The sequence below is a fragment of the Erithacus rubecula genome (assembly GCF_903797595.1).
Source record: "Erithacus rubecula genome assembly, chromosome: 4".
Lineage (NCBI taxonomy): Eukaryota > Metazoa > Chordata > Aves > Passeriformes > Muscicapidae > Erithacus > Erithacus rubecula.
Window position 1 is genome coordinate 33,813,408 of NC_136686.1, and position 17,365 is coordinate 33,830,772.

The 17,365-nt window shown below is 38.2% G+C and overlaps 1 protein-coding gene across 1 annotated transcript in view; it reads right to left on the bottom strand.

The window, feature by feature from the left end:
- Positions 1-17,365, bottom strand: part of NCF4 (neutrophil cytosolic factor 4) — a 37,174-nt gene that overhangs the window by 14,078 nt on the left and 5,731 nt on the right. Inside the window, exon 2 of the mRNA XM_079304308.1 lies at positions 4,460-4,567. The gene's annotated coding sequence lies outside the window, so the exon portion shown is untranslated. The remainder of the gene's footprint in view (positions 1-4,459; positions 4,568-17,365) is intronic.

The window sequence follows — 17,365 nt, forward strand, 5'->3', positions numbered from 1 at the left end:
AGAGTCACAGGAGTATGGATTGATAGAATTTGGAAATGTGCTTTGAATCAAATCTGGACACAGTTTCTATGATTGCTTTTTTAGGATGAAAAGTAGCTAGTAGGTATTTGCAGAAAAAGACTCTTTTCATGCCCTGCTGATATAAACACAACAAAATAATCCATCTTGGGCTGAAGAAATTTAAAGGTCAGCATCTACCACTGTTCCTGACAGTGAATTTAATGGTGTCATTTCTAGAATAAATTATTACTCAACATGGAAGAGGTTTACAGAACCAAATGTTAAAGAAAGAGCAGCATTTTTTAAAATTACATTCTTCTCAGAACATCAAACTAAATCATATACCTGAATCTTGGCTTTTTCACCTCTACTGCTTGAGCAAAATAAGGAATAAGTATTGCAGGGAAAAAAGAAAAACCACCCCAAAACTGGGGTTTTTCCTTTTGACATTATCAGTATTTTGGAAGTATGAAACCAACAGTACCATTCTGAGGTTTCATAGTTGAAGATTCAATAGGCAGATCTTGCCAGCTTTTCTTATGCAGAGCAATATCTCAAGCAGTATTATGATTTTCCTCTCTGTGGAAAACAATTCTTCTTTTGAAATAAACCTGCTTCCTTCAAGAATCTTCTAAAATATACAGGATTTCTTCCTGATAGAATAGAATCACTCAGATTGGAAGAGTTAGAAAGAACTTCTTCATGAGCAATGGAGCTTTTTATTCTTGCAGAACTCAGATGGATATTTGATGCCCAGGACAAGGCTCAGTGAGAAAAATGGAAGCTCAGAAAGAACAAGAGGACATTTCTTCATCCAGATGACATATCACTTCCTGGAAAAAAGAGGCAAATCAGGAAGAAATAGGGCAGAGCTTGTCACTGCTATTGTGCATGACAGATGTGGGCTGGAGGTGGAGCCTTGTGCTCCAGTCAACTTACCAATGTCAAAATCTCATAACTGGCCATTGCAGACAAAGAAGCAGGAAAGTTCCATGCAAGCACTCCTGAAAGAGCTCTGCCTACAACCATCCCTCTAGAACTTTAAAACCTAGTTTTAGTACACAGCAGCAGTGCACCTTTGTGGCAGGAGGGTTTTTGTGTTTTAAGTCTTCTAATTACCTTGAGAATAAAAAATCTGGCAGAGTTATTGCTACTCAAGGCAAAGAAAATTATGCTTCATCTATTTCACAAGTTAAAAGACCTGTTAAAATTGCTCAAAAAAATTTCACTGGACTTCCCCAAATGGCAAAACAGGGTTGGGATTTGCTAAAATTTGTGGTGATGCATTCAAATCAACCTACACTGTTCCTAACAGTTTAATTTCCCCATTAATTTGAAGAAATCCTGTGACCAAATTCCTTTCACCTTATTTAGAAACTTTAGATAAGTGTCTGTAGGTAAGTGAAGTTTTCAGAAAAGTGAAGAGAGACGGGCAGCACTGACCAGTAAATAGGACCTCAAGTGGGCCAATTCTCCCTATGAAGGTTTTATCTGTCTCCTAGGAATACACAGGAATTATGAAATGGCTATATTCCCAGTTTTGTCACCTCAGGTTTCTAAAGGTAAGGTAATAAATCTGTCCCTTACTGTGGACCTAGTTATTACTGGTACAAAGGTACCATCTCATTCGGGACTCAGCTATATTTGGATATGCACTTTTACACTGGTATAATTGTCTTTACCCTAGGGGAGTTGTACTACTTAAGATACACTGATATAGTCAAAGAAGCACAATTTTCTGGTGCAGAAATATCCAGTTTGCTCCTTATAGAGAGTTTATGGCTCATTTTCTAATGGTTCATAAATTGGGACAATATTCCTTAATAAAATCAGGGGGCAAGGGAGCTAGAGATTAGGATAGGCAGGCAAGTGGCAAATATAGAGGCAATAAATAGCAAAGTCCTGTGATTTTCAAAGTTCTGTTCTGTCTGTTCCTCACAGTGTATACTTTCAGCCTGCCTCACCTACCAGCCTTTATTACCTCAGCCTTCATTCCTTGAAAGATAAACTTGTGGCATTAATGAACCAATTAACATTTCAACAAGCAATTCAATCCCAAATCAGTGACTGGACTGTCCATTTCTAGTGTGGAAGGCTGGAGTTTATGTCTGCCATACCCCCATAGACAGAAGGCTGCCTCATTATGTGAAACTGGGTCTGAACTAGAGACTTCTTAATTAATTGCCATAGCAAGTTCAGCCACTGACTTGCTGTGTGTAATTCCTTCTGCCTTAGCCTTGCCATCTGTAAAGTAGGGCTGACTAAGACTTTTCTCATGAGGGGGGAGGTGAGAAGGAGAAATGCTCAGTAGAGGTATAATTCTTAGGGAAAATCAGGTAAAAAGTGAGAAATTACAACCATTATCCTTTGCAACCCACCTGCACTCAAAATCACCTGCAGTGCAAACAGAAAATATAAAAAGGTTGCTCTTTTAAAATGTGCCAGTAACGCTCTGATGCCAGGTCTTAGAACAGATTCCCAAACCCTCAGAAAAGACTGAAGTGGCTAAATTATCACATATGTTAAACATCAGTAGCCAAGGAAAGGAAATGAAGGATGCCCAGAGTGATATTTAATTTTGGAATACATCATCATGCTAGTGGATTGCCTCAATGATCTGAGCCTAACAAAGGTACTGGAGAACTTGGAAGATGGGATTTCATTAAATGAGTATATGGTAATTGTAACAGCCTAGGAAATTCCCTGTCTTCACATACTCTTTCCTTTTTCCTGCCTCACAGGATGGCACATCTGAGGATATGCTGCAAAATACATCAGCTTACTAAGCCAGCTGTAAAACCACTTTTTTTAAACCACAGATCAATTTCCCAGCCCAGTTCACAGCACAGACATCAAGATGATGAGAAGAATGAATGGGAAGGAATACATTAAACAAGCACTGCCTGATAACTTTGTCTTACAAAAGCAGTCTGGTCTGACAACACAGTAAGTAGATGTGTGTACATGTACAGCCCCAAATAATTCACTTTGTCTCCTGACAATCCATCTCCACATGCAGATACTAATGCAGCCTCTTTCACACATATGCTTCAGGGTAACTAACAGTGGTGTGACAAGAATTTTAGCACTTTTATGATGTATGGAAGAAGTCAAAACACAGCCCCAAACCATGACCTTTGCTGTAATAGCTTTTCTGAATGGGACAGCAGCTACAGAGGTAGTATCTATAGAACACAGTTCTTGAGTAGCTGCTCCTCTCTCCATTTTAGTGCTTTTGCCCTGTTTGCCATCACTTTATTTATTTGTCACCACTTTATTAATTTTTCCAGATTACACTACAAACAACTTGTACAAAGCTGTTGCACGATGTGAATGCAGTGCCATAACAGTGGGTTTCTCATCAGGAAACATAACACAGGTAGGTGGGAAAGAGGGCAGAAAATTGTACGTCAGCAGCACTTATTCATGATTGAAAAGTGTTTTCCTTGTGAAAAGGCTAAAAGAAAACTTCAAAATAAAGGAAAAGGAGGAAGTGAAGGAGGGGGGAGTAAAAACCAAATATGCCTGTGACTAAGACATACAAAAAAATCTATTTACTACCCAAAAAATTCTTAGTCCAGACAAGGTAGTTATGACACTTTCAGATATGTCTGCTGAGAAACAGTAAAAGCTAGAGGGGAATTGATGTCCTGTTCCAGTTCTTTCTGTTCCACATCTCGCCTCTTGAGTTCTGCTGAATGTGACATTTTTCCCTGGCACCTAATACACAGAACTCTGCTGCTAATTTTGTGCACAGAGTTCTCATGCTGTGTAATTTGAGGCCAGAGACTCCTCTAACAGCCTGCTAGACGGAGTGCACACCCTTCAACACTGCTTCTGCTGCAGAGAAAGGGGGATGGGACAAGGAAATGAGCCAAACAAGAAACAAGAAACAAGCTTCCAAACTTGTCCAAGATGTTTAGCCAATTTTTGGCTCTTAGATTTACTAAGGATCTATCTCCAGCTCACCCTGTCCAGTTTGTCAGAAGATCTATCCAGTGGATTTGCCAGCAATTGCAAAGACTCAGTCAACTTAAGAAGCACACTCTTCCCACCTTTCTCCTGTGTTAGATTCTGTCCAGCTGCTCCAACACTAAATCAGACTGTTGGCCACAAGGATCTTTTAATACTACTCTGATGTGATAGTATAAAAACCTATTTCTGCAATATTATAATCTAGGATTTGAAAAAGAATCTGTTTTGTCTTTCTCCCCACTTTGCTTAACATCTCTGCATCTCGCTCACAGAGATAGTCTGCACTGTAATACATTCTACTTAAATGAGAATGGCCAAGTAACCTTCCAAACATGGGCTGGTGCATTCAGTAGGGGATTGAACTGGATGTATTTCCATTAACTTACCAGAAAAAAAACAGACTCCCCTCTTTGATTCCAGTGCCTTTTAGTGGAACTATCACTTTCCACAGTATTGAATTGGATCCATTTTCAATAGTACTTACCTCTTCCTTGGTGCTGATATTGCCAGAAGGAGAACACCCCACACCACTGTATTCTCTCCACTCCAATTTTCTTTCTCTTGACTGTATCAAAAACAGACAGTAAAGGGACTGCAGGATAAAAAAAAACAATATTGATAACAGAATTATATAAATAACTTCTTCTACTGTAAACACTATGTCAGAACAAAATAATCCGCACTGCCTAAAGATTTCTTTGGATGGTACAGTATCATTCTCACTAATGCTTCTTCTCTGATAATTGTTTTGACCAGCAGTATCAAGCACAAACCTGTCTGGAAAAAAGGGATCTCAGGCCCTGCTCTACAGCAAGTGCTATGATAATCCACAGATCCATCTGAGACTAATTTAAATTTTTCTTTAGAATTTAAGAAGAGCTGGGACATGTTCTGCTGTTCACCTGCAACAGAGCATCATGATCTTTGACATCCAGAGAACTTTCTTTGAACTTTCTCTGCAGTTCATCTCATTGTGGAATGTGTGTCTCTGCAGAGAGAACAAGGGAGGGAAGGCTGGGAAGAGGAACACAGTCCTTTTTTCTATACCTGGGAAGTCAGATAAACAAAAGATTACGCATAAAAGTCAGGAAGCTTCATATATTGATCTACTACAACCACTAACATGCTTCCCTAAAGAAAAAACCCAGAATGAGAGAAAAGATAGGGACAATGCACACCTGACAAAAAGAGCAACATAAAAAGTAAAAAGAGGGATGTATGGAAACAATCAAATGTAGAGGAAGAATTGGGAAGAATCTATTCTTTCTCTAGAGAAATGAAGAGCATTTCCAAACTTGACCCACATGTGTCTGGCTATCTAATTTAAGAGATGTGAAGCTGACCACCCAGAAGTCTGGCTATAAATTATATCTCTTAGATATGCCAATATGATTTACATTAGGAGATTGGAAGGGAAAACTAATGAATCTTGACCTTATCCTCTGTGGAACTGCCTGGAATATACTCTGTTGGTACCTGAAAGTCTGCAGATGCCCTGAGGTAGTAATATTCCTTGCCAAGACCTCTGCAGCATAAAAGGTAATAGATCAGGACCATTCTTCCACTGTCTGACAGCATGGCTGCCTAGCACAGCTACAGTCTCAGGTCCACATTTGCAATTTTGCTGACCAAGCTTTGCTAAAATCCTTGCTTTGTTCTCTTCTTTCACAGATCTTCTGTATTTCTCACTATATACTTCCACTTCAATTTGTTGGGTTTTTTTTTTTTTTTTACAATAGCAAAACAGTAGCCAGCAGGTCAAGAGCAATTATTTTCCTCACCTAGTAACTGCTCATGAGGCTGTATCTGGAATACTATCACTAGTTTTGGATCCTCAAAAACAAGACAAATAGTGAGAGTCTGATAGAGCTCAGGCAAGGACAAATAAGGCTTGAGCACATGATACTCAAGGAAAGGCTGAAGTAAATGACTTTGTTTAGTTTAAAAAGGAAAAGACTGGGAGGGAGATATAATTGTTACTCCAACTAAACAAAGTGAGATTAAAGAGCAGACACAGCTAGACTCTTCTCCTAGGTGGACAATGGAAGGACAGGAGACAGAGTTCCACAAGTGAAAAAAATTTGAGTGCAGATAAGAAAAAATAATTCAACATGACACTGGAAGAAAAGCCTAAAAGAATATGGGATCTCTATTATGGGAAATGTGCAAACTTTGACTAGACAAGTTTAACCTATCCTTATATTAGGTCATCTTTGAGCTATTCATTGCACATGTGACATCTGGTGGCCCCTTCTAACCTTAGTTTTGCTGTATTCAGATACCAGATGCTATCTTCAGACAACCAAAGTCTCCATCAGAGTTACTGGTCTGCTGAGACAATCTGCTTGACCTAAATTAAAATCTTACACGCATTTGGCAGCCATGGGCACTTCAGACAGTCTATAATATGGGCTATACAATTAAATTTCTTGTATTAAAAAAAAAAAAAAAATTAAACCCAAGTTCCCCTAAAATCAACACTTCTATGATCATTACCTTAAATAACATAATAATAAAATATATTTATGCATATTCTCAAATTGGATCGACAGAAAGAAGAAATCAACTGATCTCCATGCCTTACTTATACTTCTTATTCATCTGCAAATTATTTTCTCTTTGATCACCAGCTTTTCCTTCATCACCATTTTCCCCTGGTGGCAGTCATCCCCCTCTAAGCCCATCTTCCTCCTCATCCTATTTTTCTCTTCACATAACTTTTTATTTCCTTTATTGATCCCAACCTTTGTTCTTCTAGTCTTGAACCTCTGAGCTGGGAAATAATTCTTCAAGGCACCTCTCCTAAACAGCAGCTAATTATTTGGCTTTTGGCCTGCTCCTGCTTTGTCAGCTCTCTTGTCATCAAGTCTATCAAGTCTGTGGGGAAGCTTTGGAATTACTAAGAAACCTATAAACTGAACTGGTAATCCCAGGAAAAACCTGGTCTGCATTAATGAGACTTGTAAAATAGTTAAGAGATCCTGATGTGTAAAGTACCTTTGAACAGCCTTCCTCAAATGTTGCCTGACACATCAAGTATTCAGTGCTCCAAAGGGGGGGAGGAGGGAAATATGTCTGTCATGAAAATGAATAGAGAGACTCAAATTATGCACCACACAAGCACTAGACCTGCACTAATTTTATTAGCAATTAATAAATTTCTTTGGCTTTTCTTTTACCTTAGTAGTTTGTCTCCCACTACTCTCAGTCTCTTTATTCTTGCTAATGCTGTGGCCTTTAGACATCAAGAAATAAAACAGTTATAATATTCACCATGCCTGGCATGCTGACACAGTGAAACAAAGGATGAAGAAACATTTACAAAACTTGAAATTGGGCTCTTTAGGCTGTCAATAGTGAGCAGTCAGAAAGGCTGCAGAGTTTTATAAATAGACCTTATTTGGAGTACAAGAATCACAGAAAATAACACTTTCATCACATAACTACATAACTCCAACTGGCATTTTAGAGATATAACTTGAAAAGTCAGTGACATTTTGCTCTCAGTTACAGAAAAGTTACTGTTCACATATTTTGAATGCAAGACATGGGGCTTACCAGTCCATCTACATCATCATGTGAATATACAAAGAGCTTATGAACATAACAGATTTTTTTTTACTAGAAAAATTCTTAGTTGTTTTCACTCTTGAATCCATATTTCAATTCATCAGAGCAGGTCTATATTTCTAATCTGAATACTTTCTTTTCAGCTATTGTTGCAAAGCACAAAAAAAACCTGAAAACCAAACACACTTGCTTGACTTGGCAATATAGATCACATTCTTACAGATGACTGTCTTATGATTTCACAGTCTATCAGATTTAGCTAGGCTAACAACAGACACTCTGCTTTTACATTTAATCCTTCTGCAAATCTCAATAAACCCTTTGCTGAAATAATAGCCATCGAGCTGCTAAACCCACAAGATAATTAAACACTCTATGAAAGGGAATTTCCTTTTAAGTAGATTGAAATGTTATCAAATGATTACTCCCTCTTAGTTTGAATAATAATTATTCAAATACTTTTTTCTTTTTAACCTTTTCTCATGTAAGTTCTCTCTGGGGCCCTCAGGCAATAGAAAAACTAAAAATGTAATTGTGGGATAGCAAAAGGCTATGTGAAGAAGGCAGGAAAAAAGGCATTAAATAGTTACTTCATTCTCATTTAAGTTCCAAATCTATCTTCAGAGGGACTATTCATAGTCCAAAGTTAAGGATAAAGAAGACTGTGCAAGATCACACTGCCTTTGCATAAGAATTGTTTCTTGCTATGAGACATCTATATACAATACTTTTAAAAGGCCCCAGTTACAGCTGGATCTAGAAAATTTGATGCAGTATAAAACAAGTGAGAAAGAAACACCTAGGAAGAGAAACTTCTAGTAATTTCCAATAAGTCTATTTTTCAAGTAAATGCCTGACTAAGTTTTCTTGCACTGATTTGGTTTGAGTCCCCATTTTGACCGGATATATGAAATACTGCTTAATACTACTTTATGAAGCACAGAGAAATTTCATAAGATGTGGTAGCCTTGCTTAAGAATGTACACTTGGATTAATGCTGCCAAAGAAATCCAAAGACTATACAAACATGATGACCTATTTTTTAAAAACTGGGAAAATTTTTGAAGGGTTAGCAAACTATGCAGAAACACAGGAGAAGGGTGTTTGCTATACACTACTGATTCCAGACAAGATACTCCCTCCTTCAGTTTGGAAAGGGAACAATTCCCTTAAATACACATTTGGCTTTCCTTCTCCAAGTGCCTGTATCTACAAAAATCACTTCTTGTCCAAAACCAACCTATTTACTTCTCTAAAATATGTCTGTATGGTGTGCTACCATTCTAAGGGAGAGTCTAGCAGATGTTTTTGTTTTGCTGTCTCATCTTCAGGCTCCTTTTAAGGATCTATTAGTCTTCCCTAATCCCCCAACTAAATTTATCAGCAGTTGTTTGCAGCCAAGACCTAAGCTAAATTAAACTTTGAAAACCCTGTACAGTGTATCAGATGCACTTCTGGTAGGGGAGCAGAAAGTTCCAAGTGTTCCACTTACCAAAATGTAGTAGAACTATGTTTTTTTCTGCAGGTTTCTCAAAACTTCCACATATTTTTCAAGATGACCACAATTTCCCTGATTTTACAAGAGCAGGAACTCAGCTATTGAAACAACTTTTCATTTAACTCTACACCAGGTATGTACTTGCTTTTTTTCACATAGGTACATGCTTTCCTCTACAGGTGTAGATTATGTAGGGAGGAGGAATACACACACACACTTAGGTTAAGGCAGCATGCATGCTTGAGGCATCTGTTCCAGCTGACACCCACAGTGAAAAGGTATTTATCTACATCTCTCTCTCAGCATGTGTGTATCTGTTCCCCAGTCTTCATCCTCACACAATCAATCACCCCCTTGTTTGCTTCTCTCACACACTCATAGGTACTTACCAGAAAATATATTCCTGCCAGTCTAAGTGAGTAATAAAATACATAGTGTTTTAAAACTTTGTCTATCAATACTTGGTTAGTTTTGGTGACAATATATGATAATTCCCCACTCCAGAACTGTGGACTTCTGTAGCTCTTCTATGCCAGAAGATGGACAATTATATATCCTTACATGCACACACAAAAACAAAACAAACACCACAAAAACAACCAACCCTCAAAAAAAACCCACAAAATAAAACATAATACAACTGTCCAGCATGTACTCTTTCTCATAAACAAAAAAAAGCACACACATAAAATATGGATGCTTAAGAAGAAACAGCATAAGAGATTAATCTTTTACCTGTTTTTTCTGCCTTTAGATTACAATCTAAAACAACAGTAGTTTTCAACAGTCATTGAGATCTAACAAGAGATGAGTACCCACACACACTTACAGTCTCAATGAAACTCCTAAACAATTGGCCCTCTCTCTATAAAAGAAATACTCAGTGGTACCATTTGATCCCCATAACATTGCAGTTCCTGAGAAAAGCTCTAGAAGAAGACCATAGTGAAATCACCATTAAATACACCACAAGAGTCTCAATGACAACTGTGGAAGCTGCCTCAGACCCTCAAAATACAACCAAGTGGAAACTGCAGCTCTCTGGATATAAAAGCAATTCTTGCAAACCAGGTTACACTAGACTGGTGAAACAAAACCAAACCTCCTCTCCCAAGTCTTCATAGCATCTACCCTGATGCCAAATCAAAGATTTGTTCACAAAATCATTTGTCTATCCTTTCCACTAGTTTTGTTTTGTTTTTTTTCCAGGAGACAAATTGCGTGTGAAAAGTGTGATTTCTGCTATCTTTATTCCCATGGCTACTAGAAACTGCTAGAAAGGGAATTGGGCACATCACACAAAATGTCAGGTTAACAAATACCAACACAACAGCTCAGAGAAATAGACACTTTCTCACACCTTCATCCTCTCATATCACACTGAAAGAAAAAGGAAAAAAAAATCAACAGAAAACTAGCCAAAACCATGAAAGGCAATCAAATACATCCTTCAGAAACGTAAGCTCATCTAAAAATAGGATGAAAGGTTAAGCAAGCCACTTGGTTTTACTTAGAGCAGTGATAAAGGTCTTTGTAAGGGATTTGTGCAAGTTCTGTGCTGTTACAGTAGCATCTGTCTCCTCATCGTTGGAGAAAAACGGTGGCGAGGATTTAGAGCATGTATAACCTGAGAGAGAAATCATCTGTCATTCCCTCACAGGGCATTAGCAAACTTTCCCTCTCCTGGGAGAAGGAAGAGCCCCACTTCTCCCCCTGTCTCCTGTGAACACAGCTTTAAGCATTTTTACAATATGCTTGTGAATACAGGCTTATGAATAATATTAATAAGTGGAACAAATCTATTAAGAAAGGGTAAAAGAAGCCCATCTGAAAAGACACATTCTGTGCAATAAACAGGGTAAATATGGCAGTAAAGAAGAAGTCAAGTAACAAATAAATCTTCTATGTGAAAGGAATGGTCTCTGCTTCACTTTGCTCCAAGTGAAGCTGCTGTCACAAGCTATACTTCTCACCATCAAGACCTAGAGCAACAAAAAAGAAAAGGATAGCCCATTTTGGAAGATACCACCCCATGACAGGATGTAACCTACAATTTCTTGTGCCTCTATACTGTGTGTCTCATGCAAACAGTTGATTTGTTGGTGTTTTAGTTGTCTGCCCTTTAACAGGAGAAAGTGTTGGAAAAACAAGTCCCTAGGCAGCCAGGTGGTAGTAACAGAAGACATGGAAGTGCACTACCTCAGAGATCAACAAGGTTTTTAGTATGCCCTGATTATTTGCTCTTTCCTTTCCAAATTACAGAGCACAATTGTCAACAGAAGTGCAGAAAAATAACTGAGATTATAAATTTCAGAGGCAAAATGCCAACCAGCACATCACTTGTGTCTTGCATGTCTCTGCATCATCCCTAAGCAAGTTATTAATGATTAATTTTCTGAAGCATCTCAGTGTTCTTCAACACAGCAGCTTCTGTGTCCCAGTGAGATCAAAGCTCAAAAGGCTTGGGAGTATTGCCTCTTAACAACCATCAAAATACCAAAGCCTGTGCCTGAAGTGCTGATACATCTCTACCAAATGCATTGATGCTCTAATTCTAGATCACAACCCTGCCTTTTACCTACACAAGGAATATATGCAAAGTTTTGAAAGCAGGAATTCAAAAATGCAATAGAGTGATTTTGGCAAGAGATTGCCACCATGAACCTTTTGGGGAAGGAGAAATAATTCAACTATCCAAGCAAAACAAGTATGCTCATAATGAGGATCAATTCAGATGTGCAAAATATAACAACTATAATGTAAGTTTCTATAAAAATGGTTAGTACCATATATTTCCTTTTTGCAAATAATTTTTAAATAGAAGGAATAAACTTTTTCACTTTCATAGGAAAATAAATCCCCATACACAAAGTTATAAATTATATATATATACATATATATATACATATATAATTTATAATGTGATTATTATCAGAAGGAATATCAAAAAGGAAATTGCAAAAAGAAGTTGAGATACAGTGGAAATGGCAGGGAAAATATAATCTTTTTAGGAATATGCCTGCAAGTCTTTCTTTAATATTTTTGTTCTCCTGAACACAGAGGATAAGGATGTTACAAGAGATAAACTCAAATTTTCAACTTGGCATTTACCTGAGGGGATCCCAGGTGAATACTGCTGGACAAGCCAACACTTGAGTGTCTGTCCATTCTCTTAAGAGGTTTAGAACAGGTAGCAAGAGCAGAGATTTCCTTTCTGTAGTCTTCCATTTAGGCAATCTAAAGATAAAGAGAAGTGAAAGCACAGAAGAATTCAGCATTTGGGTCAGATTCAGGCCATGAACAACATGGAAATATTCTTTTAGTGCAAATAAGATCATTTTGTGTGAATTTGTTTATTAACAACTGGACTGTTGCTGTTCAACTCATTTCATCAGGGTGACAGAAACAGCACTACACATTAATGACTTTTATTTATTGTTGTTCTCCTTAGCTGGATTCAAATCGTCACCTAAACTTGAGAAGACATCTCATTTATCAACTGTGTAAATGGAAGAACTGCTTTCTAATGAAATATTGACACTAAATAAGCAGCTGATATAACAGTGCTCCTGTTTTGCTAATAGTTACAGACTTCTTTATCTAATAATTTCCACTTGGGATGTGGGCAGCAAAGCCCCAGCTTGCCATTTTTTAGCTATAAAATTCTTCCCATTTGCTGTTAACCCAGAAAGATATGACTCCTTTACAAACCTTTGGCTTTTAAATTCTTCTCACTGGGTACTAACATCTCTGAAATGAATTATAAGAGATTAAAAAATTTTTAGAAAAGGAAAAATAGACAAGGAAAAAAAAAAGAAGAAAAAAACCACAACCCAACAGATTAATTAAGGAATTACTATCAAAATGTTGGTTACCATAGGATTCCAGCTGCTAAAACTAAAGTCCAATTTCCCCAAAAGCTGTTTACCCTGATCTAAATACTTTGAGTGTTCTCCTACCAGTAGTATAAATACCAGCCTAGTATAAATAGGAATAAGTAATGAAACCATCTTTCTGCTGTGCTAGTTTTTCTGGAATATAACCCCTGTGGTAATAATTACATGGGGCTTATCCATCCCAGTGTGAACACCACCAGAGTGTCAATTATGACAAATGTCTGATACCCACAAGTGTCTGTTGTAAAGAAAACCAACTGTTTCCATTCTCTTAACCTTGGGGTCAGGGTTTCCCACTGGGACTAACAGCTTTTTTTCCTGCTGTAAATATCCATTTGAAGTTGCTAGGAGGTGTTATGATACACAGACCTACTCTTTCAGCACTTGCTTTTTTTCTTGTTTAGTAATTTGAGCCTAACTCACACCAGGGGTTTACACCTATCTCTGTTTTTTATTCATATTATCCCCTTTGGGTGAGACATTTCGCTTTCTTTTCCACACCATTTGCAACACAAGCTGGGGAGTCCCCAAAGCCCACAGCTAGCATGGACTACTAGTGACCTATTTCTTACCTCTGGGGTATCTCTTGCAGCTATTTGCTATCTTCAGCTTTTGAGACGATTATCAGAGGAATGGAAAAATCAGTAAAAATGGAACTGCTGAGCTTTGATCCTGGGAATACAGGTTTCCCTCAGGCAAAGCTAATGACAGGCCATTGCAGAGGAAATTATAATTAATATATACAAAACAAAGGATATTTTCAGTAGTGTAAACAGTGACAGTGAGCATAGATAAAAGTGTTTGGAGGAACGCAATTGCAAGGCAGTCAGATTGTGACATCTTCCCCTAATCCTATCCCAAATCACAACCCTTTTGGCTCAGGAACTTCACAAGCTGGATGTGGCCAGTAGGATAACTTTCAGTGGACCTCTCTTCCATTAATTTATCCACTCTCCAACTCATCATCACAACATCCTCGACAGACTGAAGGTTCAGGTTGATCATCTGGAAGAATTTCTTCCCTGAAAGGGTGGTTAAGCATTGGAATGGACAGCTCAGGGAAGTGGGGGAGTAACCATCCCAGGAGCTGATCAAGAAATGACTGGATGTAGCACTTAGAGCTGGTAGTGTTCAGTCAAAGTTTGGACTTGATGATCTTGGAGGTCTTTTCCAACTTTAATGATGTTGTGATTCTACTACACCTTTAACAAATAAGGAAAATCTATGGCAAGCAAAAGACAACTGGCTGGTATCCTTGAAGACTGAAGTTGCTTGTCACAACACATAGCAGGCACAGGAGGAAGCAGCAAGGCAAGCTTCCTGTTCTAAGGTGCTATGCTAGTGTCGTGATGATACCATCCCAAATTCTAGGATACATTGGCTGATAGGCAGCTGGAGCACTTTATTGTTTGGGTTACTGTTATTTATATGTGGTGGGAAAGAGAAAAAGAAATTATAATGGATGAGCATTCCCAGCTCTGTACTGTATATAGATCCTAAAGGGGAAATCCAGTCCTAATCTTTTTGTGAATGGACCAGATTGAGATGATACTAAATATGCAACCACATTACCAAAACTGACAAGTGAAGTAACACAAACTTCCTCCCTAAATTCTACCATTTCACATAGGTGAAATCTCAGAATCTCTGTGAGCCTGAGATTTCCACAACTCTCCACACCTTCCAGCTTCAGGAAGATTTGTACAAATAACCTGGATGTGTCAGATTTTGATTGTACTCTTCTTACCCAAAAACAAATCCCAACAACAAAACCCCTTTAAATAAATTAAATACTTGACATGTAACAAAGACCTCACTATATGCCCAATGTGGTCATAAATCTGCTTCTCTCTTTGTAAATAAGCCTTAGTAGGAACTAACTAAAAGGATAAGAAAGGATTTCCACTAATCAGGATTGCTTTCACATGGCTGAATTATAGAGAAGAATTGCAATGCCTGGCCTTGCACTTGCTCTCCTTTCACCAGTGGACAAATGCAGTCATTCCAGTGGAATAGACAGAAATAGAAGTCACAGTCCATTAGCCAAAAAGACTGTCATGCAATCCTTACCTTCTCTAAGCTGCCAAAGGTAGGTAAAAGAGAAAAGTTGTTCTGCCAACTACCAAAAGGAAATGAAGCATGCAGCTAACAACCATGAGATACTGGTATTTCTAAACCAGAACCTAGGCTTGGTACTACACCAAGGGTTTATAACATTGCAAAGTGCAATGCAAACCCCACACAACTGAATTTAGCAAACAGTATATGATGACATCCTAGGCTGCAGTACAGAATGTGACCAAAAGTATGTATTCTATCACCATCTATTGAAACCAGGTGGGGCAGTGACCCTTATCTCCGTGGGACATACTATCTGGCAATCAGCCAGCTGTTGAAATCAGGTGGGGCAATGTTCTTTACCTTTTTCACAACCCATCCTTCCCCTGTCTGCTAAAGGGACATTGAGTCCCACTGTATGACTGATAAAATTACATTCCCCCCCACCCCCTGTCTGCTAAAGGGACATTGAGTCCCATTGTGTGACTGATAAAATCCCATCATCCCATTGGGAGATGCTCCAGCCAGGGGGATGAGCCAAGCCTTTCCTACCCAGATAAAAACTGAGATTTTTGGGCACCAAGGTATCTTCTTTCCAGAGGAAAACCAGACCTTTCATCATCCTCACTGGACCTTTGGAGGAAAACTGCACCCTACAGGAGCACTGCTTCAGCTGAACCACATCTATCACTGCAGGAGGTCTGTAGCCACCATTTAATCAAACTGCTACCAACACCCCGACTGACAGGGTGTCAGGTTGTATTCTGACTCTATCAGTGTTTTGGGTTTGTTCTTTCTAATACTGTATTTCTATTTTAATTTTCCTAGTAAAGAACTGCTATTCCTACTTCCCATATCTTTTCCTAAGACCCCCCTTAATGTCATAATTACAATAATTTGGAGGGAAGAGGTTTACTTTTTCCATTTCAAAGAGAGGCTCCTGTTTTTCTCTAGCAGACACCTGGCCTCCAAACCAGGACAGATGACTTGCACTGTTCCAAAGGCAATGTATCATTTGGTAGAAACATCTGGACTCACAAGAGCCAGCTACCTCACACTGTAATTCTTACCTGCTCTGAGATACGGTGTGGACACAATGTTTATGAGAAATTAAGAATGCTGCTGAAAAGTAGTGTTACTTCCTATACTACACACACCATAGTGTGGTGGCACCGGGGTTTTTTTGAGCTTACAGTAGCACACTGCAAACTCAAAAAAACGCTGCAGGAAGTGTAATAGGAAAAAAAATAAAAGAGAGAACACAAATGATTGAATTACCCTTTGTCATGTTTGATTCAATAAAGCTGCCTCTTTAGAAATTATCTAAAGCTACTGGAGTATTTCCAATGTCTCACAGAACTCAGTATCTAAATTATACAGGCAGAGAAATGTTTTTAAATATTCCTACCCTATACATACCTCAATTATCTTTCCTCACTTCTAGTATCAATTAATCAAGCTAGAAAAATCAGAGCTCACATTTGCAGCACTTGTCTTTCCCAAAAGATAATTTCTATTGTATCACATAACCTTGGTTGTTTTTTAACCTAAGACATGTTTGGTTTGAGTGCTGAAACAGAAAAAAAAATCCCTTTTTTAACTCATAAATCTGCTACTGCTAAATGCAGTTCATAATCCTTTATAAAACGTTTTCCCTTGCCAGAAAAACATTAAATATCAGGAAACATGCCCCAAATGGATTACAGAATGGCAAATACATTTCATAGGCATTTTTATTGTTGTTATTATTGCCTGACAGAGTAAAAATAGAAGTGTCTTCAAATGTGTCTTTCCCTGGAATAAACAACTCAGCATAAAGAGAATTTATATGCTGAATAGGTTACAGTCGATGTATTATGACTGTATATGTAGGATCTCTTCATTTACAATTCCCTGTCTCTCCCAAGAAGGCTCAAGTTGTAAATTTTCTAGACTTCTGCAGCACCTTGCCCAATGGGGCCCTGAATGCAGGTTTTGCATGCCTCTGTAAGTATGAGCAATCAGAATTGCACAACCCAGTTTACTGTTGCCTGCAGGGAAAAAAAAAAAATATTTCTGACTTCCTTCAAGACCAAGAGATAAAGCTGAATGTTGTAGCTTCAGGTGCAGGAGGCAGTTTAGACCTGTTCTATTTTGTTACAAGTAGTATCTGTCAAAGCTAAAGAAAGAAAAGGGCAAGCTCTGGATCCTGTCTTTGCTTTCCCTCATGCTGATGAGGGGGGCTACATCTTCCCTTTGTGAGCAGAGTCCCATATCTTGAACTAAACCTCCTAAAGCATCATGATCTCCCCAATGCCTCTTTCCTCTGATGTATGATTTATGGTCCTTTGCAAAATGTTTTCCCTTGCCAGGAAAATATTAAATACCA